The following is a 27,726-nucleotide window of genomic DNA, read 5'->3' as shown; positions in this document are numbered from 1 at the left end:
ACAAACCCTAAGGTGTAGAACTAGCAGAACTGAGGTGAGGTGGAATACACTGTACCTTCCTAAACTGCAGCAGTGTTTCTTGATTGGAAACATTCAGGGTGGTAAAATTTATCTTCCATCCTTCAGTAAGTTTCAACAAGATATAGAAAAGCCTAGGTTGAAATTGGCCTTGTACAGGTCTGTGGTAACAGACACAGTTCTAATATACACAAGTTTCTGTTAACATGGTACCATGCACAGCAAGAACTGTTTATAATCGAGAATGTACAAAATCAATGACAGAATTAGTGTATTTTGGGAGTATCACAGAATTCACTGAGAAAGGATCACTGATAAAGACATTAAATATGGAAGACAAGAGAGATGAAGGCTAGATTAAGGGAGTATGACGTGTGTGTGTGTGTGTGCGTGTGTGTGTTTTAGGATCTCCAGGATGATGCAATATGGAGAAAGGCAAAGAATCAAGAATTGGAAAAAAAAAGTGTCAGTTTTATATTAAGTGATGACTTTTTTAAATAATAAAAATAAAACTCACCTTGACACATTATAGTGAAGTTGTAGGACAAAAGGATAAAAAGAAAATTATAAAAGCTACAAAGGGAAAAGAAAAAATATTTACAAAAACAATTATAGTAATAGCAGACTCCCCCTCAGCAGTAATGATACCAAAGGTCAAGAGAATAAAATCTTCTATGTATTTAAGGAAAATTACTAATGACATTAACTTTTATACCCAGCTAAAAAAATCATTCAAGTGCACTGGCATAATGAAAACACTTAAAGCATACTAAACTCCATAGACACTTGAAGAAAGAACTATTCAAGTATGTAGTTTAGAAAGTGTTCCAGGTGGTGTGTAGCTTTTGTTCTGGCAAGTGCTTTTATTCTCAATTTATGTTTGTAAAGACCACCAGAAACAGCTTGCTTTCAGCTGGCAAGACCAGCAATATACCTTCACGGTCCTACCTTAGGCGTATATAAGCTCTCTAGTCCTATATCATTACCTAGTCTGCAGAGATCTTGATCACCTCTCCCTTCCACAAGATATTTTATATTAATGATGTTGATTAGATCTAGTGAGTAAGAAGTAGCAATTACTCTAGACTTATTGGTAAGGCATTTGAGTGTCAGAGGGTGAGAGATAAGTCCAACAAAAATCTCAGTGATAGTTCTAGATGTCCAATGGTACGTAGGGCGTGCTGATACATACCTTCTAAGGTAAAGGATAAGCTGTTGCATCTAGCCCCTCCTACAACAAAATGAGGCACAATGTAGGAGCCAAAGGGTTAACAGAAAACCTGTGGAATTTATTGGGAATGACTGGCTTCAAAGTGGCCTTGAGGGGGTCTGCTGCAAACAGTGAGCTCCCAGTCGTGAGCCTTATCTGGGGACAAAGGGGAAGAACATGGTCTGCAAACAGACTTGTTTTGTTTCTACTTTCACACACGAAGTATGGAATGTTCCCTTTTTGCTACCCAGATATCCAGGAGGCTAGATTGAAAGTAACAAGAGAACAAGGAAGTAATATACTGAAAAAACAAGCTTGGTCAGCAAAAGAGCTATGAGAAATGCTATAAAATAAAGCAGCTGGAGCTCTTCGGGGCTGCAGTCATCTTGTCTGTCTTCTGTGTGTGTCTGTGTGACTCATTCCGCAGGTAGTATCCGCGTCCGTGTTTTTTATTTCACAGGGGTTGCTGAAAGACTGCAATAGCACAACACCTGGTTAGCCTCTTTGGATTTCAGATACAATATATTACTCTAGCCCATTTACCAAGTGACCCAAAAGCTGCTAGTTTTGAGTGGGTACAGGAATAGAAGAAGTCTCTACAAGTCCAGGCTACTGTGTCAGCTGCTCCGCCATTTAGGCCATATGATCCATAAGATCCAGTGGTGCTGGAAGTTTCAGTGATGCATTGAGATGCTATCTGGAGCCTTTGGCAGCCCCCTATAGAAGAATCTAAATACAGACCATTAGGATTTTGGAACAAAGCCTTGACATCCTCTGCAGGTAACTACTCTTCTTTTGAGAGATAATATGCTTAACCATGGGCCACCAATTGACCAAGAGACCTGAGCTGGCCATCATGAAGTGGGTATTTTCTGACCCACCAAGCCATAAAGTTGGGTAGGCTCAGCAATACTCCATCATCAAATGGAAGTGGTATATACAAGACTGGGTTCAATTAGGCCTTAAGGCACAAGTAAGTTACATGAGGAAGTGGCCCAAATGCTAATGGCCCCCACTCCTGCCACATTACCTTCTCTTCCCCAGCCCATAGCTATGGCCTCTTGGATAGCATCCTATGATCAGCTGACTAAAGAAGAGAAAATTCAGACCAGGTTTACAGATGGTTCTGCACAATATGGAGGATCTACCTGAAAGTGAGCAGCTGCAGTCCTACAGCCCCTTTCTGGGACATCCCTGAAAAAAAGTAGGTGGAACTTCAACCAGCAGTTGTTCATTTTGCTTAGTAGGAGAAATGACTGGAATATGTTTGCATATTGATTCATGGGCTGTGGTCAGTGGTTTGGCTAGGTAGTCAAGGACTTGGAAGATATATGATTGGAAAATTGGTGACAAAGAGGTCTGAGGGAGAAGAATCTGGCCAGACCTTTCTGAATGGGCAAGAAACATGAATATATTTGTATCCCATGTGAATACTCACCAGAGGGTGACTTCATCAGATGAAGATTTTAACAATCAGGTGGATAGGTTGACCTGGTTAGTGTGTACCAGTTGGGCTCTTTCCACAGCCACTCCTGACATTGCCCAATAGGCTCATAAACAAAGTAGTTATAATGGTAGGGATGGAGGTTATGCATGCGCTCAGCAGCATAGACTTCTACTCCTCAAGGCTGACCTGGCTACAGACACTGCTGAGTGCCCAATCTGCCAACATCAGAGACTCACACTCAGTCCCAGATACGGCTCAGTTCCCCGAAGTGATCAACCTGCTACCTGAAGGCAGGTAGATTACATTGTGCCACTTACATCATGGAAGGGGAAGTGTTTTGTTCTAAATAGAATAGAAAAATACTCCAGATATAGGTTTGCATTCCCTGCACATGATGATCTTGCAAAACTAACATCTGCAGACTTACAGAATGATTTATCCAACATCCTGGTAACCACACAGCATTGTTTCTGATCAAGGAACCCACTTCACTGCAAATGAAGTGTGGAGTGGGCATATGCTCATGGAGTTCACTGGCCTCATCATGGTCCCCATCATCTGAAGTAGATGGATTGATAGAATGGTGGAATGGCCTTTCAAAGTCTCAATTATAGTACCAACTAGGTGGCAATGCCTTACAGAGCTGTGGCAGTGTTCTCCAGGAGGCTGTATATGCTCTAAATCAGCATCTGCTGTATGGTGCTGTCTCTCCCATAGCCAGGATTCCAAGGTCCTGGAATTAGGGGTGAGTAGGAGTGGCATTACCATTACCCCTAGTGATCCACTAGAAGATTTTTTGCTTCCTGTCCCTGCAACCTTAAGCTCTGCTGGACTACAGATCTTAGTTCCAAAAGGAGGAATGCTTCCATCAGGAGACACAACAATGATTCCATTGAACTGGAAATTAAGTCTGCCACCCACTCAGTCACTTACAGCTCCTCATGCCTTTATATCAGCAGGCAAGGAAAGAATTACTGTACTGACTGGGGTGATTGGTCCTGATTATCAAGGAGAAATAGGACTGCAACTAGACAATGTAGGTAAAGAATTTGCCTCTAATACATGAGGTATCTTAGGACAAATCTTAGTACTACCCTGCCCTATATTTAAAGTCAATAGAAAACGGCAACAACCCAATCCAGGCAGGACTACTAATGGCCCAGAAACTTCAGGAATGAATATTTGGGTCACCCCACCAGGCAATGAACCATGGCCAGCTGAGGTGTTTGCTGAAAGTAAAGGGAATATGGAATGGGTAGTGGAAGAGGTAGTTATGAATATGAACTATGACCTTGAGACCAGTTACAGAAATGAGGACTGTAATGGTTATGAATATTTTTCCTTGTTTTGTTATGAATCTGCTTGTATATATACATAAAGAATTACCTTTCCTTTTTCCCTATTTTATCCCCCCATTATATAACATAAGGTATATTAACTTTATGTCATAGTGTTTAAGTACAGGATATCAAGTGTAAAGTAAATATTCCCGAAGGACCTATACTCTCTTCTGGGGAAAGAACTAGTGGATTTCTGGTTCTACACAGGACAATGGAATATTGTTAGGTGAAAATATGACTAGTTATTGTTTTTATTTAGAGATTAAGTACAGTATAAGGAGATGTTTATGTATGCCACATTGACATCGGGTGGGCTGGGATGGTTAGGCTCATGTGTAAACTTGACCAGATAATGGTGCTCAGTTGTCTGGTCAAGAAAGCACTGGTCTAACTGTTAGGCCACTTAGGCCTAACTGTGAGGGCATTTCATGGACTTAAGTCTTCAGTAAATTCATTGTATCTATGGCTGATTACATCTACAATCAACTAAGGAGTCTCTTTAACAATGAAAGAAAGCTCATCCAGTCCGTTGAAAGCCTTAAAAGGATTATTTCAGCAGTCAGAAGGAAGAATTTCCATCTCTACTTCAGCCAATCAGCTGCTCCTGGTGAAATCACTGCAAACCTACCTAGGAGTTCCTAGCATGCAGCCTGCCCTATAGAGTTTGGACTTGCCCATCCCCACAGTTGCATGAGCCAATTTCTATATTAAATCTCATAATATTTCCCTTTATACATACACACACACACACACACACACACACACACATCTCCTGTCAGTTCTGTTTCCCTGGAGAACCCTGAATAATACGGCAAGGAAAAGAAAATGAGCCCATAAGGAAGAATGCAATAAACAACAAAATAAAGTCTACGAGTAAGACTTCAATGGGATCACTGAGAGCTTGATGTCTGTTCCCTAAAGTTTAGGGACATAGATGTCTGACTCACATATGATGGCAAAGCTAAGATAGCTTGAGACAGCAGAGAAGAGGATATGTCTGAGAAATAGTATACTCATTTCCAACCACAAGTCAGAAGTGCATAAATCCTAGAGATTGAACAGGGACCTGGAACAGTGATATAAAGAAAGCAAGAATCGAGGAATCTAGTAGTGGCGTCCCTGAAGAATCTGTTGAAGTGCTCATGAGAGAAAGGGCTATATTGAAATATCTGCCAGCTCCAAAGAGCCCAAAACAACCTCACAATAATACTGATAAAGTAAGAACTTTCCTATCCCCATTGCCTTCCCTCTCTCCTCTTGCTTCAACATAGATGGGGTCAGTAAGAGCAGCTGATGGATGGAAGAGGAATAAAGCGAGAAAGAGAAGAAGTTCATTCTATCTCCAGATGACATGTCTGCAGCAGGCCCTAATGAGAGAAAAGAGAAAATTATAAATACCAAATTGAGTCTGCAACTTAAAAGGACTATAGCATTTTATTATCTGTGAGCAACCATAGAATATCCAAGTTTTCACCCAGAAGTGGGAAAAGAATACCCAAACTGAGAAAATTTACAGAGACACAAAAATAAAGTTGCTCTTACTGTTACTCTCTGGTTCAATGCACTGGTTACAGTGGTTTCAAATATGTCTAGAAGTTAGGGCCACAGATCTAAAATAGACCTATAGGCTCTGTCTAGACCCCGACATGGCAAAGAGACAGTCAACCTACACAATAGGAGTATCTATTTTCTCCCTGATGTCCCAGTTCCCTAAAAACGGTAGAAAATCCTTCCCTTGCATAATCCGAGTCTCCTTTCCTACTCCAGGATGACTGATGGTGGAAACAAAAATTTCGTTAAGGGGGTAAGTCACCTCCACCCCCCCCCCCACATACACACACACACACACAAAGGATACAGTCTGAATATATCCCTTTACTAGATACCCATGACTCAGACAAGAAAATAATGACAATTCATAGTGTATTCCCCAAAGCCAGGTTAGTCAGTCTTAATTATTTCCCGTATAGAACAAGTACAGCCAGATCTCTGTCATGCTCTTTCCCCCATTGTGAAGATACGAGAAAATCAATCAGGCTGCAGGTCCCTCCTCTTGTAGTCTCATCTCATCTCCTCATCTGGGTTTAATCTCCTCTGAATTTAGAGAAGAAACCTCATCTAAGAACAAGTAATTTTCAGACATAGAGTATTAAATTAAAAATAGGAAAAAAATGACTGAAGAGGCATGGTTTTATAGAAGGACCCACATTATATTCCTAAACATAGCAACATCTTACTCTTAGAGCATAGCTATTTAGCCCATTGTGTAAATAATGGAGTCTATTCAAAGTATCCACCCCAAAGTAAACTAAACTTTTCAGTTCCAGATACTGGTGGCATCTTTTCGTTGACATTTCACTATTTCAAAAAAAAAACATTAGTCCCACCACGTGGGTCATCAAGTCCATTTTTTTCAGGATGTAAAGCTTTAATATGTACACATACAGGAATAGAAACAAATGAACATGTCCTTTTGTCACATACACCCAAGGACATTTTTTTCAACAGTTCTATTCACATATCATACAATTCATCCCAAGTATACAATCAGTGGCTTCTGGTATAATCACATAGCTATGCATTCATCACTGCAATTTATATAAGAACACTCCCATTTCTTAAAAAAAAAAAAGAACTCTATATCCCTCCCTTATATCCCCCTATTATCGACATTTAGCTTTGGTATAGTACCTTTGTATTAATTAATAAAAGAATATTACAATATACTATTAACTATAGACCTTAGTTTGCATTAATTTTATCTTTCCCATTTACCACCCTATTATTACCACCTTGTAATCGTAACATACATTTGTTTTAGTTCATGTAAAAAACTTCTTATATTTGTACAATTAGCCACCATCATTATCACTCTAGTTTTTGCTAAGTAATAGAGTCCCAATTTTTATCCTCTAGCTTGCCTTCTGGTGACATACACGACCCTAGCCTTCCTCTTTTGACCTTACACTCAGCTTTGATCATCATACTTGAAGTATTGTGCTGCCATTCCACAGTATCACGCTATCCATTTCTGAACCTTTACAGTCTACCCTATTAAACATTTTCACTCCTCAAGAATCAAATGCCCAATCTCAACCCGCTTTCTATCTCCTGATAACCTATTCTCTCGAATTTAACTCTCAGAGTTTGCTCATTATAATTAGTTCATATCAGTGAGTCCACAGAATATTTGCCATCCAAGAACTCTTGATTCATTATGTGTTACCTGATAGGGTGACATTGAATACAAATGGACTGAACTATCCACATTTTCCTTTGCAAGTCAATTTTGTCTTTTAAGGTTTAGAACAACTTTAAAAAAATGCTTCTGACTTGCTTTTCAGGGGAGGAAATTGTGACTCCAATTCCCAGGATGATTTGTTGCTTGAAGGCAGTTAGTTCTGCTCTGCCACTGGAGTATGCATGATGCAGGGTTAGACTCTAATACATGGCTCTGGTAGTTCCCAGGTTATAAAGTCGTTCTTTATGCTGTTGAACTGGCTGGGTGACGTGACACTGCTCTGCCACCATCTGATCCCAGTGAGCAGCCGTGATTTACCACCACGCTGAGGCTCACACACAGAAGAGTGGACCTAGGGCTGTATCTTTTTTATAACCTAATATTCTTGGAGGCCTTTGATTGTTTGAAGTCTGTTTTCTCTGAAAATCTTGCAGTACTGCTCCACCTTCTCCTCTGGCAGAATTGTTGCTGTTCATGACAACACACTGATATTTCCAGTCCATGCAATAACTGTCGATTTGCAGTCTGCCTCCAACTTTCTTCTCATTTCTCTGCCTTCCTTTCCTCATATTGTCTTTGATTTCTCCTGGGATTTCCCATAATTTTTAGCTTTTGATCAAAATAATAATTGAACAGATATCATGAGAAAGTTTCTTTCCCTACTGTGTTGGCAACCTGGCTCACAAAAAGTCAGTAAATGCTTCCCAACAGGACAGAGTATAAACAAGCATCAAGAGTTATATATTTATGCTAAAGTTGGCTTGCACTTCATGTGGAATAGTTAACTAAGACAACCAAAGCCACTGTTCATTAATGGTAAAGTTGGTATAGAGTTTGGAAAATGGAGCTAACCTTTGAGGAATTCAAACAGTGCATTTTACTGTGAAATGGACAGAATATGCTTTGAGGTAATCCAGGAGACAATTGCCAGAGTTTACCAATTCTAACAAGTTCTAAATAGTTCTGGTAGCAAAATGCCTTCAGTTGGTGTTTGACTCATGTCAAGATGTTTAATTAGATATGAAAGGAGGAGTTGCTGGTCCCCAACTAGAGAGTGTTCTACAGATCTACAAAGTGTTCTACAGATCTCAACAGGGAGCTGTATTCTGACACCATACTGTTCTAGTTTGCTAGCTGCTGGAATGTGATATACCAGAAATGGAACTGCCTTTGAAAAGGAGAATTTATTAAGTTGCAAGTTTACAGTTCTAAGGCCATGAAAATGCCCCAATTAAAGCAAGTCTATAGAAATGTCCAAGTTAAGGCACCAACAAGAGGTTACCTTCACTCAAGGAAGGCCAATGAAGGTCAGGGTTTCTCTCCCAACTGGAAAGGCACATGGTGAACATAGTGAAGTCTGTTGGCTTTCTCTCCAGGCTTCTTGTTTCACGAAGCTCCTCCAGGGGCGTTTTCCTTCTTCATTTCCAAAAGTCACTGGCTGCATGGACTCTAGTTGTTCTCATGGATCTCATAGTTCTAAAATGTTTCCTCTTTTAAAGGATTCCAATAAACTAATCAAGACCCACCTAGAATGGATGGTCATATTTCCCTCTAATTAGTACCCACAATTGGGTGAGTCACATCTCCATGGAGATAATCTAATCAATCTTCCAACCTATAGTGCTGGGATTAAAAGAAATGGCTGCTCCCAGAAGATTGGATCAGGATTAAAACATGGCTTTTCTAGGATTTTCTAGGGCACATAATCCTTTCAAACCAGCACACATACCATGAGTCTTTCTTTCACTCTTTGAGTCTCCTTGTCAGGAGATGTCCTATCTGCCCTCCGGTCTTCACTTTTCCTTAGTTATTTCCACCCTTGTTATATGGTCAGATATTGTCTTATTCCAGATAAGCTGTCACTCTCTTCTCCTTTTACTTCTGGGGCCATGTCATTTTGATGCTTAAGGTTGTCTTTAAAATGTTAGCATGCTATTGGGATTCTAGTTCAGTCAGATTTAGATGAAACGGAATTTTGTGGAAATGACTGGAAAACTAAACACTGTTTATATCATTTTCATTAGAATAAGAACAGGCACACCTTGTTTTATTATGCTTCACTTTACTGTGATTTGTAGCTATTGCGTTTTTCACAAATTGAAGGTTTGTGGCAACCCTGCATCAAGCAAGTCTATTGGCACCATTTTTCCAATACCATGTGCTCCCTTTGTGCTTTGTGTCATATTTTGGTAATTTTCACACTATTTCAAACTTTTTCATTATTATATGTTATAGTGATCTGTGATCAGTGATCTTTGAGGTCACTATTGTAATTGTTTTGGGGAACCATGAATGTACCCATATGAGATGGTAAACTTAATTGATAAATATTGTGTGCTCTGACTGCTCCACCAGCTGCCCATTCCCTGTATCTCCCCCTCCTTGAATCTCTCTGTTCTCTGAGGCCCGACAATATTGAATTAGGCCAGTTAATAACCCTACAGTGGCTTTTTTTTTTTTATTAATTAAAAAAAGAATTAACAAAACAATTAGAAATCATTCCAATCTACATGTACAATCAGTAATTCTTAATAACATCACATAGTTGCATATTCATCATTTCTTAGTACATTTGCATCAATTTAGAAAAAGAAATAAAAAGACAACAGAATAAGAATTAAAACAATAATAGAAAGAAAAAAAACCAAAAAAAAACAAAAACAAAAAACCTATACCTCACATGCAGCTTCATTCAGTGTTTTAACATAATTGCATTACAATTGGGTAGTATTGTGCTGTCCATTTCTGAGTTTTTATATCCAGTCCCGTTGTACAGTCTGTATCCCTTCATCTCCAATTATCCCTTCTCTTTTTTTTTTTTTTTAATTAACGGAAAAAAAAGAAATTAACCCAACATTTAGAGATCATACCATTCTACACATGCAATCATTAATTCTTAACATCATCACATAGATGCATGATCATCATTTCTTAGTACATTTGCATTGGTTTAGAAGAACTAGCAACATAACCGAAAAAGATATAGAATGTTAATATAGAGAAAAAAATAAAAGTAATAATAGTAAAATCAAAACAAAACAAAACAAAACAAAACAAAAACCTATAGCTCAGATGCAGCTTCATTCAGTGTTTTAACATGATTACTTTACAATTAGGTATTATTGTGCTGTCCATTTTTGAGTTTTTGTATCCTACAGTGGCTTTTAAGTGTTCAAGGGAAAGGAAGAGTGGCAAATCTCTCACTTGAAATCAAAAGCTAGAAATGGTTAAGCTTGGAGAGGAAACATGTTGAAAGCTGAAATAGGCTGAAAGCTAGGTCTCTTGGGCCAAATAGCTATGCAAGTCGTGAATGCAAAGGAAAAGTTCTTGAAGGAAACTAAAAGTGCTACTCCAGTGAACACATGAACGATAAGAAAGCAAAACAGCCTTTTTGCTGATATGGAGAAAGTTTGAGTAGTCTGGATAGAAGAGCAAACCAGCCACAGCATTCCCTTAACCCAAAGCCTAATCCAGAGCTAGCCCTAACTCTCTTCAATTCTATGAAGATAGAAAGAGGTATGGAATCTGCAGAAGAAAAGTTTGAAGCTAGCAAAACTTGTTTCATGAGGTTCAAGGAAAAAAGCCATCTCCATAACATAAAAGTGCAAGGTGAAGCAGCAAGTGCTGGTCCAGAAGTTGCAGCAAGTTATCCAGAAGATCTAGCAAAGATAATTTATGAAGATGGCTACACTAAACAACAGATTTTCAACATAGATGAAACCGTCTTCTATCGGAAGAAGATGCCATCCAGGGCTTTTATACCTAGAGAGAAGTCAATACCTGGCTTCAGCTTCAAAGGATAGATTGACTCTCTTGCTAAGGGCTAATGCAGCTGGTGAAATTAAGTTGAAGCCAGTGCTCCTTTGTCATGCTGAAAATCCTAGGGCACTTAAGAATTATGCTAAATATACTCTGCCTGGGCCGTATAAATGGAAAAACAAAACCTACATAATAGCACATCTGTTTATTAACATGGTTTACTGAATATTTAAGCCCACTGTTGAAAACTACTGCTCAGATAAAAAAGATTCCTTTCAAATATTACTGATCATTAAAAATGGCCTTGGTCACCCAGGAGCTCTGTTAAAGATATACAATGGGGTTAATGTTGTTTTCATGCCTGCTAACACAGCATCCGTTCTGCAGCCCATGGATCAGGGAGTAATTTTGACTTTCAAAATTTGACAGTACTTAAGAAATACACTCTGTAAGGCTAGAGCTGCCACAGATAGTGATTCCTCTGATGGATCTGGGCAGAGTCAGTTGATAAACTTTAAGGAAGGATTCATCATTCTAGATGCCATTAAGAACATTCATGATTCATGGGAGAAGATCAAAACATCAATGTTCTCAAGAGCTTTAAAGAAGTTGATTCCAACCCTCATGGATGACTTTGAGGGGTTCAAGACTCCAGTAGAGGTAGTCATTGTATATGTGGTGAAAATAGCAAGGGAACTAGAATCAGAAGTGTAGCCTGAAAACGTAATTGAATTGCCGCAATCTCATGATAAATCTTTAATGTGTGAGGAGTTGCTCCTTATGGATAAACAGAGAAAGCACTTTCTTGAGATGGAATATGCTTCTGGTGAAGATGCCATGAACCTTGTTGAAATGACAACAAAAGATTTAGAAAAATCATATAAACTTAGTTGGTAAAGCAGTGGCAGGGTTGTAGAGGATTGACTCTAATTTCAAAATAAGTTCAATTCTGGGTAAAATTCTATCAGCAGCATCGCATATTACAGAGAAATCTTTTGTGAAATAGTTGATCAATGTGGCTAACTTCATTGTTGTCTAATTTTAAAACATTGCTACAGCCACCCCAATCTTTACAACCACCACACTGACCTGTCAGCAGCCACCTCTCACCAGCAAAAAGATTATGATTTACTGAAGGCTCAGATGATGTTTAGCATTTTCAGCAATATTTTAAAAGTAAGGTATGTACATTTCTTGTAGACATAATGCTATTTATTGAAAAGACTACAGCATAGTGTAAACAGAACTTTTATACACACTGAAAAAAAACAAAAAATTCATGTGACTTGTTTTACTGTGATGTTTGTTTTATTGTGATGCTCTGGAAGCAAGCCACAATATCTCCAAGGTATGCCTGTATAGCAAGTTCAAATATAAGTGAAAGGAGCTAGATAGGGCTACCTATCCAGTTTTTGCAAAGTCAAAATATAATCACCAGACCTCTTAGCAAACCCTAGAGAAGAAACCAAAGAAAAAAGAAAACACTCAAGCCCATAGAGATTTCCCAGGTATCCAGTAACGGACATCACTTCGCTAGTGTTTCTCATTAAAATCCTGATCACCAGGACATTCCATATTCATGGGTTGAAGGACTAAATTCTACCCAAAGCAATTTATGGATTCAATGCAATCCCAATCAAAATTCCTACAACCTTCTTTGCAACAATGGGATAGCCAATCATTAAATTTATAATGCTGGGTATGGGGCCCCAAATTGCTTAATGGATTAATAGTTTCTGGTTGGGTGATGAAAAAATTTTGGCAATGGATGATGATGATGGTAGCCCAGTATTGTAAATGTAATTAATACTACTGAATTATAACTTGAAAGTGGTTAAAATGAGAGATTTTGCATTGTATATATGTTGCTACAATAAAAAGTTAAAACAATAAAAAAGTTTTAAAAAAATCCCCATCCCCTGTTTTCCAGGCCTCTGCTGCTCGGTGAGAGGACTTTTGATTGTTTCTAGTTTCCATTCTGAGTCGGATCAATTGCAAAATATCTCCATGTATTTTCTTAGTGTATCTATTTCACTTGAAAGGTAGATATGCTTTGTTTGCTCCTCCAGAGTCCTTCTCCACTTGTTTCCATTCTAGTCTATAACCCAGGAGTCTTGGATTTATGGGAAGGATCCTCCTGGCTCCATCGTCCTCAGGCTTCTTGTTGAGATCAGTCAATGGGAGGCTGGGGGGAGATAGGAGGTCAGGAGGAGAGAGAGGCCAAGGTGTTCATCACCTCAGCTCCAAAGTTGGAATTACCATGAATCTAATGAAACTTTAACTTTAGAGTTCCTCACCTGTACTGGTTCCTTCCAAATTTCTGGGAGGATTCTCATAATGTCTTTATATGAGTAGGTGGTCTGGCAAAATTAGAAAAAGTAATATATTTTAACAACACTTAAAAAGGACTATTGTCTTTTTTCCACTCTGAATTCTTCTTTCTCACATTGCCTTGTTTATCAGGTGTCATTGGAGTGGCTGTGGGTATTTTTGGCACCCAACTAAGGAAACATTGAATTGGGAATTCATTTAGTTGAGTTTAGTGGGATACAATTATAGTTACATGATTTGCAGACTCTTCCATATATGGGTAAGTTATTGTTTATGAGGTTTCACAGGCAAGAAATTAGCAGAGCATTGTCTGACTCTATGCTAAATATTCATATTATCTTTCCTATGTCTGGCGATCACCAATGAGCCTTGGATTCCTGTTCCTAAGGGCACAGTAGTCCATCCTCATGTTTCCCACCACTTCCCTACCTGTATACCTCACTCTATCCAAGAGGAATCCTTTCCTTTGCTCTTCCCTTGGCCTGAAATGGTCTTGCCCAACCACAGTCACTTAGGTTTCTATCAATTTCCCACTGTTTTGACACAGAATACTAATCTTAATAAAGATAACATAAAACTCATAATAAAGCCAGGATGATGACTGGTTAATATATCTCATCAGTTCACCAAGGATTTAGGATTAGCTGCCGCTCAAGAAATTTTGAAATGCCTGAAAATCTTACATGTCCTATATAAATGAAAGTTGGCATTGATTTCCCCAGATTTGACAACATCCCCCAAATTCTTAATGAAATTACCAGCAGTAAATTGTAAAGCTAAAACAAAATTTTTCTAAACTATTAACCCCCCAAATTGATAAAGTATTCTAAAGGAAAGACTGAATTATCCTTCTATTATCTCTACTGAAAATTATGAAATTTTTGATACATAAAGTGGTGATCACAGTTTGCCAAACCCTAACCAAAACCATTCCTGTCAGTCCTAAAGAACACCCAGGGCTCTACCTGAGATTCTGCAAAAGTTTCACACACTAAGATTAGTCTCCAGAAACCTACAACCTCCAGATGGGTTCCTAGGCCAATTAAGTCCTGAAATCCAGAGGGCCCAGCCTCTCCAAGAACATCAACTAGTTCCATCTCACTATCCCAAACTATTAATACCCCTTTCCCACATGAAAAAGTTAGAATGGGTATAACCCAAATATCCCTAAGGACTGGGAAAAGGATCAAAGGAGAAGGAGGAGTTATAACAGTAAAGATAGTGTCATTGTTAGGTTCATATGTCAACTTGGCCAAGTGGTGGTACCTGTTTGTCTTATTGGGCAAGTGCTGGCCTGTCTGTTGTGATGAGGACATTTCATAGAATTAATTCATGATCACGCGGCTACATCCACAGCTGATTCCATTTGTAATCAGCCAAAGGAAGTGTCTTCTACAACGAGTGATGCTTAATCTAATCACTGGAAGCCTTTTAAGGAGGATTCAGAAGACACAGGCTCTCTTCCTGCTTCGGCCAGCAAGCCTCTCCTGTGGAGTTTATCCAGAACCTCCATCAGAATCGTCGGCTTCACAGCCTGCCCTACGGATTTTGGACTCTGTGTTCCCATGGTTACGTGAGACACTTTTATGAATTTTATATTTGGGAGTGTTTCCTGTTGACTCTGTTTCTTTAGAGAACCCTAACTAATACAGATAAGATTTAACAAATGAGTATGACTGCTGAATAATTATATTGATATTTTTTCTAATCTCCAGTATCTTGGAGCAGCTAGAAGGGAAAACCTAAAATTGGAAATGTAACCTATACCAAACTCCGAAATCTGTTCCAGCAACTACTTGTTACAATGCACTATGAAATTTATTGCTTTTTTGTATATATTTTTGACAACAAAAATGTAAAACAAAGAGGTGATCAAAGAGTACATAGCAAAAATGTAGAAAATAGTATTTAGAGATGTGTTAGTCTGTTAATAAATATTTTTCTAGATTTTGTGATGTGTAGGGTACTCATCACATTATTTGAGTTTGTAAGCTGTGATTTCTGACCTTGCTGTAAATAGAAATTCACTTTTATAACTAATTTCATGTTCTTTTCATTAAAAGTACACTGCAAATTGTATAAGCTTTGGACCACAGAAAGTGTGGATCCACCCCTGCCAGGCTTGCTCACTGCCTGCCTGGTCACAAAGCTCCTCGTGTATAATTGAGGAGTACAGGTATAATTGTTCCAAAATCCACTCATTCCCTTTGCTTCTTTAGGCCCAAGAGTGGTAGAGCCTACTCTGATAAAGGCACTTCACCCTCTTCCGTTGATTTCCCTTAACCCTGTCCACTCTTTTTTATATAGTCCTTTTAGAATATTCTATTTCCTGCTCTGATCCTGATTGGCATAACTAGTAAAAAGCAAAATAACATGATGCATTTTAAATGACAGTTTTAGAGATATCAAAGCATGTCTTCCTTAATGCTATGTCCACCCACCATGGCATAGGACAGCCTTTATCAAATTTTTCGTCTTAGGACCTCTTACACACTTAAAAACTTCTGAGGACCTCTGTGGTGGTTTGAAAGTGTTATGTACACCAGAAGAGACATGTTCTTCTAATCTATTTTTGGGGAACAGACCTGTTATTGGGTGGCCACATTTTGATTAGGTTGTTTCCATGGAGATGTGACCCCTGACCATTCAAAATGGGTCTTAATCTGCTTACTGGAGTCCTTTAAGAGGGAAATCATTTGTCAATTTCTGGAGAAAGTTCAGACACAGACGTTTGGGAATGGAGAAGGAAGACATCCCAGGAGACACCAGCAGCTGAGAGAGCCAGTTGAAACCAAAAGCTGGGAGAGAAGGACAGCAGACTTCACCGTGTGCCTTCCCATGTGATAGAGGAACCCGCACAGCTGCCTTTCTTCCAAAAGGGATCCTTTTGTTGGTGCTTTAATTTGGACATTTTCATAGCCTTGGAATTGTAACTTGTAACTTAATAAATTTCTTTTTTTAAAAGCCAATCCATTTCTGATATATTGCATTCCAGCAGCTTTAGCAAATCGAAACAACCTCAGAGAGCTTTCTTTCTTTTATTTATGCTGGAGATATATATACATAGAAATTACAAGTAAGAAAATTTATTTACTCATTTAAAAATAATAATAGGCCATATTAATGTAAATTTCATATTGTTATGACAAATCCTATATTTTCCCAAACAATTAGTGAGAATAATGGCATTGCTTTACATTCTTGCAAATCTCTTTAATGTTCGACTTAACAGAAGATGATTCTCATATTTCATATTTCTTATACTGACTTCTGCATTCCATCTGCTGCAATAGCATGTTATGTAACTTCTGGGAACACTTGTGAGAAAATGAGAGGAAAGGGGCAAATAGTGTCTTAATATTATTACAAAAATAGTTTGACCTCATTGATCCCTAAAAGGGCTTTGAGAATCAACAAAAGGAATGAGCACGGATTTGAGAGCAGAGGCCCTTGGATTTTAGTCCTAACTCTGACACCTCCAGCAAGGAGGCTGGGAGCTACAGGAAATTATATAATCTTTTTTACACAATCTTTTTTAAAACCCAGTTTCCTCATCTAGTAAGCAAAGTGTTTCAGAACAACTAAAACTATTGCTAATAGTAAAACGCTAAAATTTCTTAATTTGTAATTTGATATTACTAATACAAATAATAGCTGCCTTCAAGTCATTTTTAGAGTTGGGTTACAAGATGTTAGCATGGTTCATCTGGAAAATAATGGATGTCAAGTGTCTTGGTGTTGAGTGTCACATCTGAAAGCAGGAATCAGAAAAATAAAGAAGAAAAAATTGTAATATATCCAATTATGACATATTTTGTTGAGAATTAGTATGCATATTAGAACTTTCAATCCTAACGTTGCCAAACATCATTCAAAGGTAGGATTTGATTACCATGAGGTGTCTTAAAGTTTACTGGGAAAATTATAACAAGGACTTCCAACTTACCATTACCTAGTGTGCTGGTTTGAAAGGAAGTATGCCCCCTAAGAAAAGCCATGTTTTAATATAAATCTCATTTCTTAAAGGTAGAATAATCCCTATTCAATACTGTATATTTGAAACTGTAATGAGATCATCTCCCTGGTTGATGTGATTTAGTTGAGAATGGTTGTTAAACTGGATTAGGGGATGACATGTCTCCACCCATTTGAGTGGGTCTTGATTAGTTTCTGAAGTCCTATAAAAGAGGAAACATTTTGGAGATTCAGAAAGACTCAGAGAGAGAGCAGAGAATGCTGCAGCACCATGAAGCAGAGAGTCCACCAGCCAGTGACCTTTGGAGATGAAGAAGGAAAATGCCTCCCGGGGAGCTTCATGAAACAGGAAGCCAGGAGACCAAGCTAGCAGATGACACCGTATTCGCCATGTGCCTGTCCAGCTGAGAGAGAAGCCCTGACTGTGTTCGCCATGTGCCTTCTCACTTGAGAGAGAAACCCTGAACTTCATCGGCCTTCTTGAACCAAGGTATCTTTCCCTGGATGCCTTTGATTAGACATTTCTATAGACTTGTTTTAATTGGGACATTTTCTCAGCCTTAGGACTGTAAACGAGCAACTTATTAAATTCCCCTTTTGAAAAGCCATTCCGTTTCTGGTATATTGCATTCTGGCAGCTAGCAAACTAGAACACCTAGTAACTTAAAAAGTTACAGATATGTGGCCAACCTCAAAGATACTGGGCATGAATGTTTTGAGCTCTAAGAAAGAAAAGTAATTGTGGACAAAACAATATTAAATGCTGAGGGTAGAAGTTCTCCTGTTTTAAAAACAGGTTTAGGAAAAACCATGCCCTCTCCTGCTAACTGGCTGGGTTGGACTAAGAGCAATGGATGGCTTTTGTAACTCTTCCCACCCTTCCTGGGACGTACACAGCGCATTGGGCAGCCTTGTTCCAGAACTTCGAGTTCAACTGGCTCTGTGGGGGTGGGGCCAAGCTTATACTTTCTCAATCTGAGGGCAGTGAACCAACAACACAATCTTTGCATTTTCTTCATTTTGAGGGAAGGATGTAAGATCCTGGGGATTGATCTTATATCGGGACCCACAAAAAGGGCCACCAGCACAATGCAGGTGTTGGTAATGGTAGTGACTGACAGCAATAAGAGGGAAAGAAAAATAACAATCTACTGGAGAAGTCAGTTATTGTTAAGTAGGCCAACATCAACACAATTGGCTTTCTGTTCCATTGAGAAAAAAACCTTCATTTAATTTATGGAGCTTTCAGTATAAGTCATTCTCTTTGGGTATGTCATAAAATGATCTAACCTGCAGATAGCAGGCTGGAGTACTGGAATCCTCATCCCTACCACCCATGGAAGCTGTCTTTGAAGAATTTAGTCCCTTCATGGTTTCCCAAAATGTGCACTGATTATTACCTTATAGATTCATAGCTTAAGAGTGTTAAGTAGAGCTAGCTCTGAATTGAAAATAACCAAATTCAGCTGTCCAGTCAGTCCTCATTTATCCAACATTCAACAGGTTGAATGCGCTGGGGTTCAAAGTTAGTTAGAAAAACAAGACTGGAACCTAGCTCCACTGACCCTGAAAGCTTCTCTCTTTGGTGATACTCTATTCTCCTGTCCTCTCTCCCCCAAGCTTGGTTTCACATTTTAGAGTCTTTATACCAGTAAATGGCTGCTAACACACAGCTGAAGTCAATGACCATTGCCTCTGGCAAAAGCAATATGTTGTTTGTCCAATGTATTTCCCAATTGCTGGGGCACAGTTGTGACATAAATTTGTTTTTCATGAAATTCTCTGTGTTTTTAAAACCAAAGTCCAACAGAAAGCTGAACACACAGAAAGTATTTCACACATAATTTTGATTGGTGAATGGATTTCAGTAGTAAATATTAAATAATGACTTAAGCTCTGTTATTTTATACATATCAGGAAAGTGTCATCAAAGTTTACCTTTCATAAAACACATAATATTCTTTTAAATTAGGTTACCAGATTAGATAACCTTTGAATTAGTGATTTAAAGATTGTTCTAGACTGAGGCAAAATTATGGAATATACTTCGGAGTAGGAAGGAAGGCTAAACTGTCATGTTTCTGTCTTCTGCTTTCAGTCATCCAGTGGATGCAATGCAATGTCCTTTAGAATGGTGCACCAGCTCGAGCAGATAACATCACAAGAAAATTATCAGTTGTCAATTTTCTAGTCATCTCAAAAAGACTGTTTTTAAAAGAAGATCTAGGAAGAATGCTATCCTTATAAGACACTGAATGCTAACAAGGAATTTAGGTGATGCAAGGAGAGTCCTTTTGGGGGGGGGACAGGACAGGGAGAGAGAAGTAGGGAGATGGGAAATTACCTCCCCATGTCCCCTCAATCCAGTGCGGAAGATAACAATACCATTCCTATGACATGGATGTGGAGACCCAAGTTCAGAGTTTGTCACTTGCCCAAGGTCACATGACCAAAAAATGCAAAACCCTATCGGATTTATAATCTTCTGATCATAAACCCCATGTACTTTCCAACACCCACGCATTGTTTCTCTACCTGTTGTGCCAGGTAGCATATCAAAAACAGCATATCCAACATTGTGTTTAATTCTCACAACCCCATGAGATAGATGTTATTCCCAATTTTTTCTTAAAAACTGCCCCAGAGAGTCTAAGTCATTTTGTTCAAGGCTCCCCAGCAAAAAAAAAAAAAGAACATTTAGTAAATTGGTGAGTGCAAAGCTATGCATTTTCTATTATTTCAGGGTTTCTCAAAAAAGCTCTGTGGACTTCCCCTTAGGGGCTTGAACACTCCCTTTAACAACTTTAAGATTTTTTTATTTTTATTTTAATGATGCTATTTTAAAATGGATAGAAGCCAAGGAATGCAATGACGTCTTAGAGCAGGTATTTCAGTTCATGATTCTCTAAGCATGATTAACAGCATTTAGCCTCTACTGTGCTGGCAAATACATTACTTCATTAAAGTTTATTTACTTCATTACTTAATTTTGTACATCAGTGGGGTCAGTGACCAGATATGGCTTTTATTATATTGGGAATGAGTTATACATCTCATGGAAAGAATCTCAAAGTGAACATTCGTTAATTTTGCCCACCAAGCACCCATTTCTCCTGTTGGTAGCAGTATCCTGATTTTTATTTTGAGCATCCACCTCGCCTCCATCCAGTCATGTGGCTAGTGGTTACTATGTTGGATAGAACAAAATAGGACATTTTCATCATTGCAACACATTCTATTGGACAGAGCTGATTTGAGATGTAATAAAATAATATTTATTAAAACAGTGTATGAAATTTCAAAGCCCTTCCAACAAACCTTTCATTATTATTAATTTTTTTTTATAAATGACTTCTTTGCACACCTTGGAGCCAAATAATTCTGTCTTCAGGATGTTTTAAAAAGGTATAAAAGGAGCCTGTAGAAGAATTATTATTATTATTATTATTTTAAGTGCATGGTCTGGGAATCAAACCTGGATCTCCCGAATGGAAGGCGTGCGTTCTATCACTGAACCACCTGTGTACCAAAAAATTATTTTTTATCATCATCATTTTCAGTCACAGCAGGGAATTCACTTTCTACCAATAAGTTCTACCTCTATAGAGCATGTCTACCCTCCAAGAAAATCTTTTTAACAGAATAATCATTATTCAATAACTAATCTCTTTCCCTCGTGCAGACTTGTTTAAAAATCAAGTGCCATTCGCACACAGCATTATGTAATTCCACATCTTTAGTAACTTTGCACCTTTCTTTCTTGGTTGCTTAATTTAAATTTAGGAAACTCTAACAATATTTAAACAGGGGCATGTGTAGAGCTCTGATCAAAGCTTTGCCATTAGGAGTTAAATCAGCCTTGAATTTGGACTGCCAAATGGAATAGGAACAGTATAAATTCTAATGGTTAAATCATAATTTTCTTTCACAGATTTTTATTTCAGAATTTTAACAATACCATATTTCCCTTGTTATCCAAACTTACTACATGAATATTCTCACTCCCCAACCTCTGGAGATTTGAACCCAGGAAATGAATTCATTTGCATGGCAAAGGATAATGGGTAAAGAATAAAAGATACTCCCAAAAACATTTGACTATAAAAGTCTCCTCCCATATCCCAGAAAACATACTGGCCAGGAAAATGTCAGCCACTCCATTAGAAATCAGAGATCAGCACTTCTACAGGTTCCTTTTATGCCTTTTTAAAACATGCTGAAGACTGAGAATTATTTGACTCCAAAATGTGCAAAGAAGTAATTTATGCCAATGACATTTAAAAATGGTATATATCTACAAGTGCAATTGAAATTAAGAACTACAAGAGAAAAACATATACATATTTGAGTTTCAAAAAGTACATATATACCCAGAGATAAATAAAATCTAGTAGGTCTCTTGCTAAGCCCCATATCCAGCAGAACCAAAAACCTAAAGAGTTTCTATCTTTTATACATGCTTTGCTACTACCCCCCCAAAAAAATTTAAATACAACCAATCTGTTATTGCCAGCTAATTTCTTCATTCCTATGCGAGCTAAATTCCTCAAGCAGCCACCTGCCCCCCACTTTGTAAGACTCCCCCCTAAGTAAAATGGAAGCAATGTCAGAACATTTCCTCACTTGCTTCCCATTTGCCCTATAGGAGCTTCCCCTTTTCACCCCCTGGGTGGAGCTCCTTTATACTTTCTAAACAGGATGCTGCCCCATTCAGGAATCGTTCAATAAAGCTGTGAAGTCCTAAACTGCATGAAAAGTTTTTCTTTTATCTCCAGTATAAAGTTGAGATTTTAGCAATTATGAAGTTTATGCATTTTAAGTGATAAATGATTGTGAGGGGGGAAAAAGTTTGCAGGCTATGAAGACATGGTTAATATGAAGTAATCTCTACTTAGGTTTACCTAGTGGAAAGGAAAACAATTATTTAAAATCTCTACTAACCATCCTCTCTCTTGTCTTCTGAAACAGTTGGGGGTGGCATAATTTACATCAATGAATTATAATATGATCATACCTCTATGTCACAGTTACAGGGAGAGGGGAAGAAGCTGGCCTAAAATTTAGTAGATATATCAAGGATATATCCTTGCTTGGTAAAGGAAGGCTTTGAGTTGAGTTTAGGTACAGCGGAGAGAGCTGAATAATAAAGTAAAAGAGACTTTTTTTTTAAGTTGTTAGGGCCCAGTGTTGTGGAGGAATCGTAGGGAAGAGATCTATATATGATCAAGGGGATTTTAATGAAGAAGGGAATCTGATTCAGTTTTTTTATATGTTGAATAAACTGCAGCACAATTGACCTTACCCCTTTCTCCATCTGTTCAATAAACATCTGATTTTACACAAGCCTTTTTTCTTTTTTCAACCTTGTCCTAGTAACAGAAACCAAAAAACCTTGATTGACTTGCAAAATCTGGGGCAGCACTGAGCAGAGAGAAGACAAAAAAAAAGTAGTACCGCCCTTTACCCTGTGCCCGTGGGGCAAGCCACAACTCCAAGCTCTTGTCTAGAGTCTAAAATAGTGCTTACAACATGACCGGGCTCACGCCTGGGCTGGCTGAAACGCAGATTCTGATTCAGTAGGGCTGCTGTTGGGACCGAGAGCCTGCAATTCCAACAGCTTCTACGTGTTGCTGATGCTTGCTGGTCTGTGGGCCACACACTCCCCCTTCTAGTCCCACGCTCCAGCACCCTGCCCGAAGAGCCCAGCCCAGGCTCAGAGCCTGCACAACCTTTGTCCCTGGCTCCAGCCTCCTCCACTGCTGGTGTACATACCCCTAGGACTAAGGTTTGCCCAAGGGGTGGCTGTTTGAGGATGAGTGGACAGAGTTTAAACTTGCTGGGATGGCCAGGCTTGCATGTAAGGCACCCCATGGTATGATGTGAAGGGAAAAGGGGGACAGGAAAAAGAGATGGGGAGTTGCCTGGAGATAGAAGGGAGGTGGTGGGCAAGGGTTGGTTTTCTCCACATTGCCTCATTTCAGTGGAGAACTAAGGGTCTGAGAATTCTAAATTCCACCCTAACCTTCTTGGTTATGATGATGAAAAATCTGTCAAAGGAAGAGGAAAGTACGTATCTTATCTGATAGTTTGTTAAATATTTAGATAACTGGTATGTGACTTTACCTGTTCTGGGCGCTGCACATGTGAGGGGCAGGCCCATTCAAAGGACCAAGAGTCCTGCAGCAGCAGGAACCAGCCAGAACAAAATATCACCAGCAGTGTGCAGAAATTCTGGCAAAGCTGGCCAGAGGCCTGAGCCAACAGCTGGGTTACACTGAAATATTTGGAAGCTATCAGGGTATGATAAGGCGGACTGTACTGGATAAAAAGGTGACCTCATCTCCAGAAAACTTAAACCAAATTAAACAACATGTAAACCAAGTCAAACAATATATTAGCAATATTTTATGTCATATTTTGAAGCATGGGAGGAACTATTGAATATTGAAGGAAATTAGATAACATCTAAAAAGTTGAGGACACTGCAACTTACTTTAGATTTCCAGCTAATAGAGAAACGGCAAAAACTAGAGAGAATTACCGCACATTAATTCAGCAGTACAATATTGAAGTTTCAACATGAAGAATTACACAACGAAATCACAGTCACACCTCTTTGTACACAGAAAACTGTGATGCCAAATATTTTATCCACAAAGCCATAGTAATAAAGGTTTTTTTGTTCAGGAGTCAGATACCCTGGGTTTTAGTCTCAAGTTTGGACTCTAATAAACTGTGTGACCTTGGGTAAACTGCTAAACCTCTCTGTGGCTCACTGTTGCATTAACCTGACTACAAGGCTTCCCAGTACCAACTCTCTACGGTGTCAGTGAACATATTATTATTTTCTATCTTAAAGTACTGAGGATGGTGGTATTATTTTCTATCATCAGAAGAACTGATGTACACATAACGGAATAAAAGAGGAGACATATACCCAAGAGAAATCGATAACAGATTTCAGAGGGAATCCATAGCAGTTAAAGCCTACTTAAGCAAAAAAGGGGAAGTTATTGACTTGGGAATAGAAAGTCCATAGATGGGTAAGGTCTTCAGATGCACATCTTTATAGCTTCCAGTTAAAAAAAAAGAGAGAAACTTGCCCTTCCTGGTCACTCACTCTGAAGTCTAGAATTATGTTTTAATTTCCCAAGACCCCTTATTAAATGCAAGTGCATAGTTCATGGAGTTCTTGTGAATTTAAAATAAAACTATGTATAGAAAAAGCACTCTGCGTGGTCCCTAGCATATAGTAAGCTCAATACATGTTAGCTATTACATATATGTTTTATTACGTATATTTTATTATCTATACTAGTGCTTTTAAAATTGTGTTCCAGGGAAATGAAGCTTTCAAGGGTTCTACAAATAATGAAATATTTGCCACCAAATAATAAAAATTACTGAATGAAGAACCCATTAATTGATTTTTTAATATATTTTCTATATTTGTATAGTCCATGTATGATTTTATCAACTTTTACTTGAAAAAACTGTAAGGTTTTGCTTGGAAAAATGGGTTTCACTGATAAAGATAGATTTAAAATAAATTAAAAAGCCACTGATCTATTCTTATCCACAAATTTTACTGAAGCACAGAGAGCTGAAATTCTTACATACTTGGCTTTGGACATGTTAATCCATCTGTTAGGATTAGTTTGGCAGCCATTAACAGAAAAGTCCAATTCAAATGGCTTAAATAATAAAGGTAAATGATGAGTCTCGTAACTGACAGAGAGGCCCAGAAGTAGGACCTATTTCAGAGTTGGTGTGATTCAGCCACTCAATGATATTATCACTGCCTCTCAACCTTCTGCTATTGGTTTCAGCTTCCCTCATGGGCTCAAAATGGCTGCAACCATTCCAGGCTTTAAGAAAATTACAGACCATTCAGAAACAAAGAGTGCTTGAATATCAACATCCCAAGTGAGGATTCTGATATTTAACCTAAGACCAATTTAGGACATATATCTATCCCTGAACCACGTGTTCTGGGGAACTGAATATGCCATTCAGGGATCACTCTCTCTCTTTTTCTTTTTTTTTTTTCCATGCTGGTGACTTTTCTTTTCTAAATGTAAGCCACTAATATTTTAGGAAAAAATTTTAACCAAAAGTTGCTTAATAATATTACACACAAACTGAAACATAAATGATTTTTTGCACAGTGTATATACATGCTTACATAAACTCAAATAGATACATTTGAAACACTTTGCATTTAACATATGAAAGTTCTGAAATACATAAAAGCATCAATACTTTCTGTAAACCTACAATTAGAACATCACCAATTTGCTATAAGCATATAAAACATCAAGTGCTTTCCTGGAGTTTCAAGTTACCTCTGTTAAATGATCTGGCTTACTGGGTTAGTTTCAAACTGTTAGTACCCCAGAAAAGCCATTTTCTTTCTATCCTGATCCAATCTGTGGAACCAAGTCTATTGTTTCAGGTGGAACCTTTGATTAGATTGTTTCCATGGAAATTGACCCACTCAATTGTGGGTGTGACCTTTTGATTAGATGGAGATGTGACCCCACCCAGTCAAATAGGGTCTTGATTAATTTACTGGAGTCTTTTAAAAGGGAAGACATTTTGGAGAAAGACAGATGCTTCAGAGCCAATATAGCACAGACATTTGGAGATGCAGAAGATGCAGGGCACAGCAGATGTCACTATGTGCCGTCCCATGAGATGCTAAGCAAGCCAGAACTCAGAGTTTTGACCCTGCAGCTAAAAGATGCTTAAAGAGGCAGCACTGGAATCAGAAGGACAAAGCAATGAACCAGGAGCAAGGACCTCAGATGCCAGCAACATACCTTCCCAGATGTCAGAGAAATCCCAGACGTCATTCGGCCTTACTTGATTCAAGGTATCTTTATCTGGATGCCTCAGTTTGGACACTTTTATGGCCTTAGAACTGAAAACCTGGGACTTACTTAATGTCCTTTACAAAAGCCAACCTTTTTCTGGTATATTGCATTCCAGCAGCATTGGCAAACTAAAATCTTAGCCCTTCTTAAATAATAAGTATGGGCTTTTATTTTCAAGAGGTTTATTTCCCAGGTACATTACAAGCTCAAGAAAATGGATTAAAAAATTATGCAATATAATTATGTCATAGCAACTTAATTGCATGTAATGCTTTAAAGTAGATTTGGATGACATTCTCAAATACTTTGGTATATGTCCCTAAGGGGCTTTTATTAGAATTAATAGGCATTATAAGTTCTTTCAATCTCCATTTTGTTTTAAAATGAACAAGTCTTTGGTTAAAGTTCTACATTTTGGGCATTTATTATCAATTAAAATGGTCCCCCCCACCAAAAAAAAAAAAAAAAGATCCCCAAACCAACAAATGGTGCTGATCTGTCATTAGTTCACGAGACTTCATTTAACCTGTTTCTGATAGAGTGGGAGCTATAGATATTCATTTACTATAACATGTTATTGAGAGTTTCGATCTTTCACTTACAAGCAGAGTAATCAGCAGGTTTAGTTGATATTCCTCTGTTAATCTTCTCTGTCAATATCTAAACTGCACAGAAATTTGCAGTAGCTACAAAAACTATTGCCCAGTGTGTACGATTATGATGGGAAAGATGTAAAGCATTAAATTTAGTTAGCTTACTGTGATAAGTCCATCAGACTGCATAGCAATTCTGCATTAACAAATTGTCAGGTAATGCTTATTCAAAAACCCCAAATCATTCCACTTGTAGGAGAAATTGTTGCAAACGTGTAAAACAGCAGATATGCAAGAAGAACACAAAGCAAACTTTATTAGCACAGAAAAGTAGCATAGCAAGGCACAGCAAACAGAAACATACTTCAGCAGTAAAGGGTTAGTGCTACATACAAAAATAGCTTTTCTTTTTTGTAGGGTTGGTAACAGCCATAGGACATATAAAATAACATTCTGTAGCAGCAAGTAAGGAAACTAAGGAGCTTTTGCCACTGATACAGAGCACATTAACAGAAGACGCAAGAATGGGGTCGACTACTTTAGCGCATAATGTCTAGGATAGAACTGCAAATTCAGTTCAATATAGCTTTAGTTTGTTAAGCTGCCGGAACGCAATAGATCAGAAATAGAATGGTTTTTATAAAGGGAATTTAATAAGTTACAAGTTTACAGTTCTAAGCCTATGAAAGATGTCCAAATCAAAGCATCCAGGGAAAGACACTTTAATTCAGGAAAGGCTGATGGGTCTAGAACACCTCTGTCAGCTGGGCACGTGGCTGGCATCTGCTGGTTCCTTGCTTCTGGGCTGTGCTACTTTCAGCCTCTGTTCCTGTGCGAATTCCTCATTTTGCTTCCCTTGGTTCTCTCCAGGTTCTGGCTTGCTTAACATCTCATGGGAAGGCACACAGCAACATCTGCTGGGCTCCGAGCATCTCC

Source organism: Tamandua tetradactyla, chromosome 8 (genome assembly GCF_023851605.1).
Source record: "Tamandua tetradactyla isolate mTamTet1 chromosome 8, mTamTet1.pri, whole genome shotgun sequence".
Classification (NCBI taxonomy): Eukaryota; Metazoa; Chordata; class Mammalia; order Pilosa; family Myrmecophagidae; genus Tamandua; species Tamandua tetradactyla.
This window is presented reverse-complemented; position numbering follows the sequence as displayed.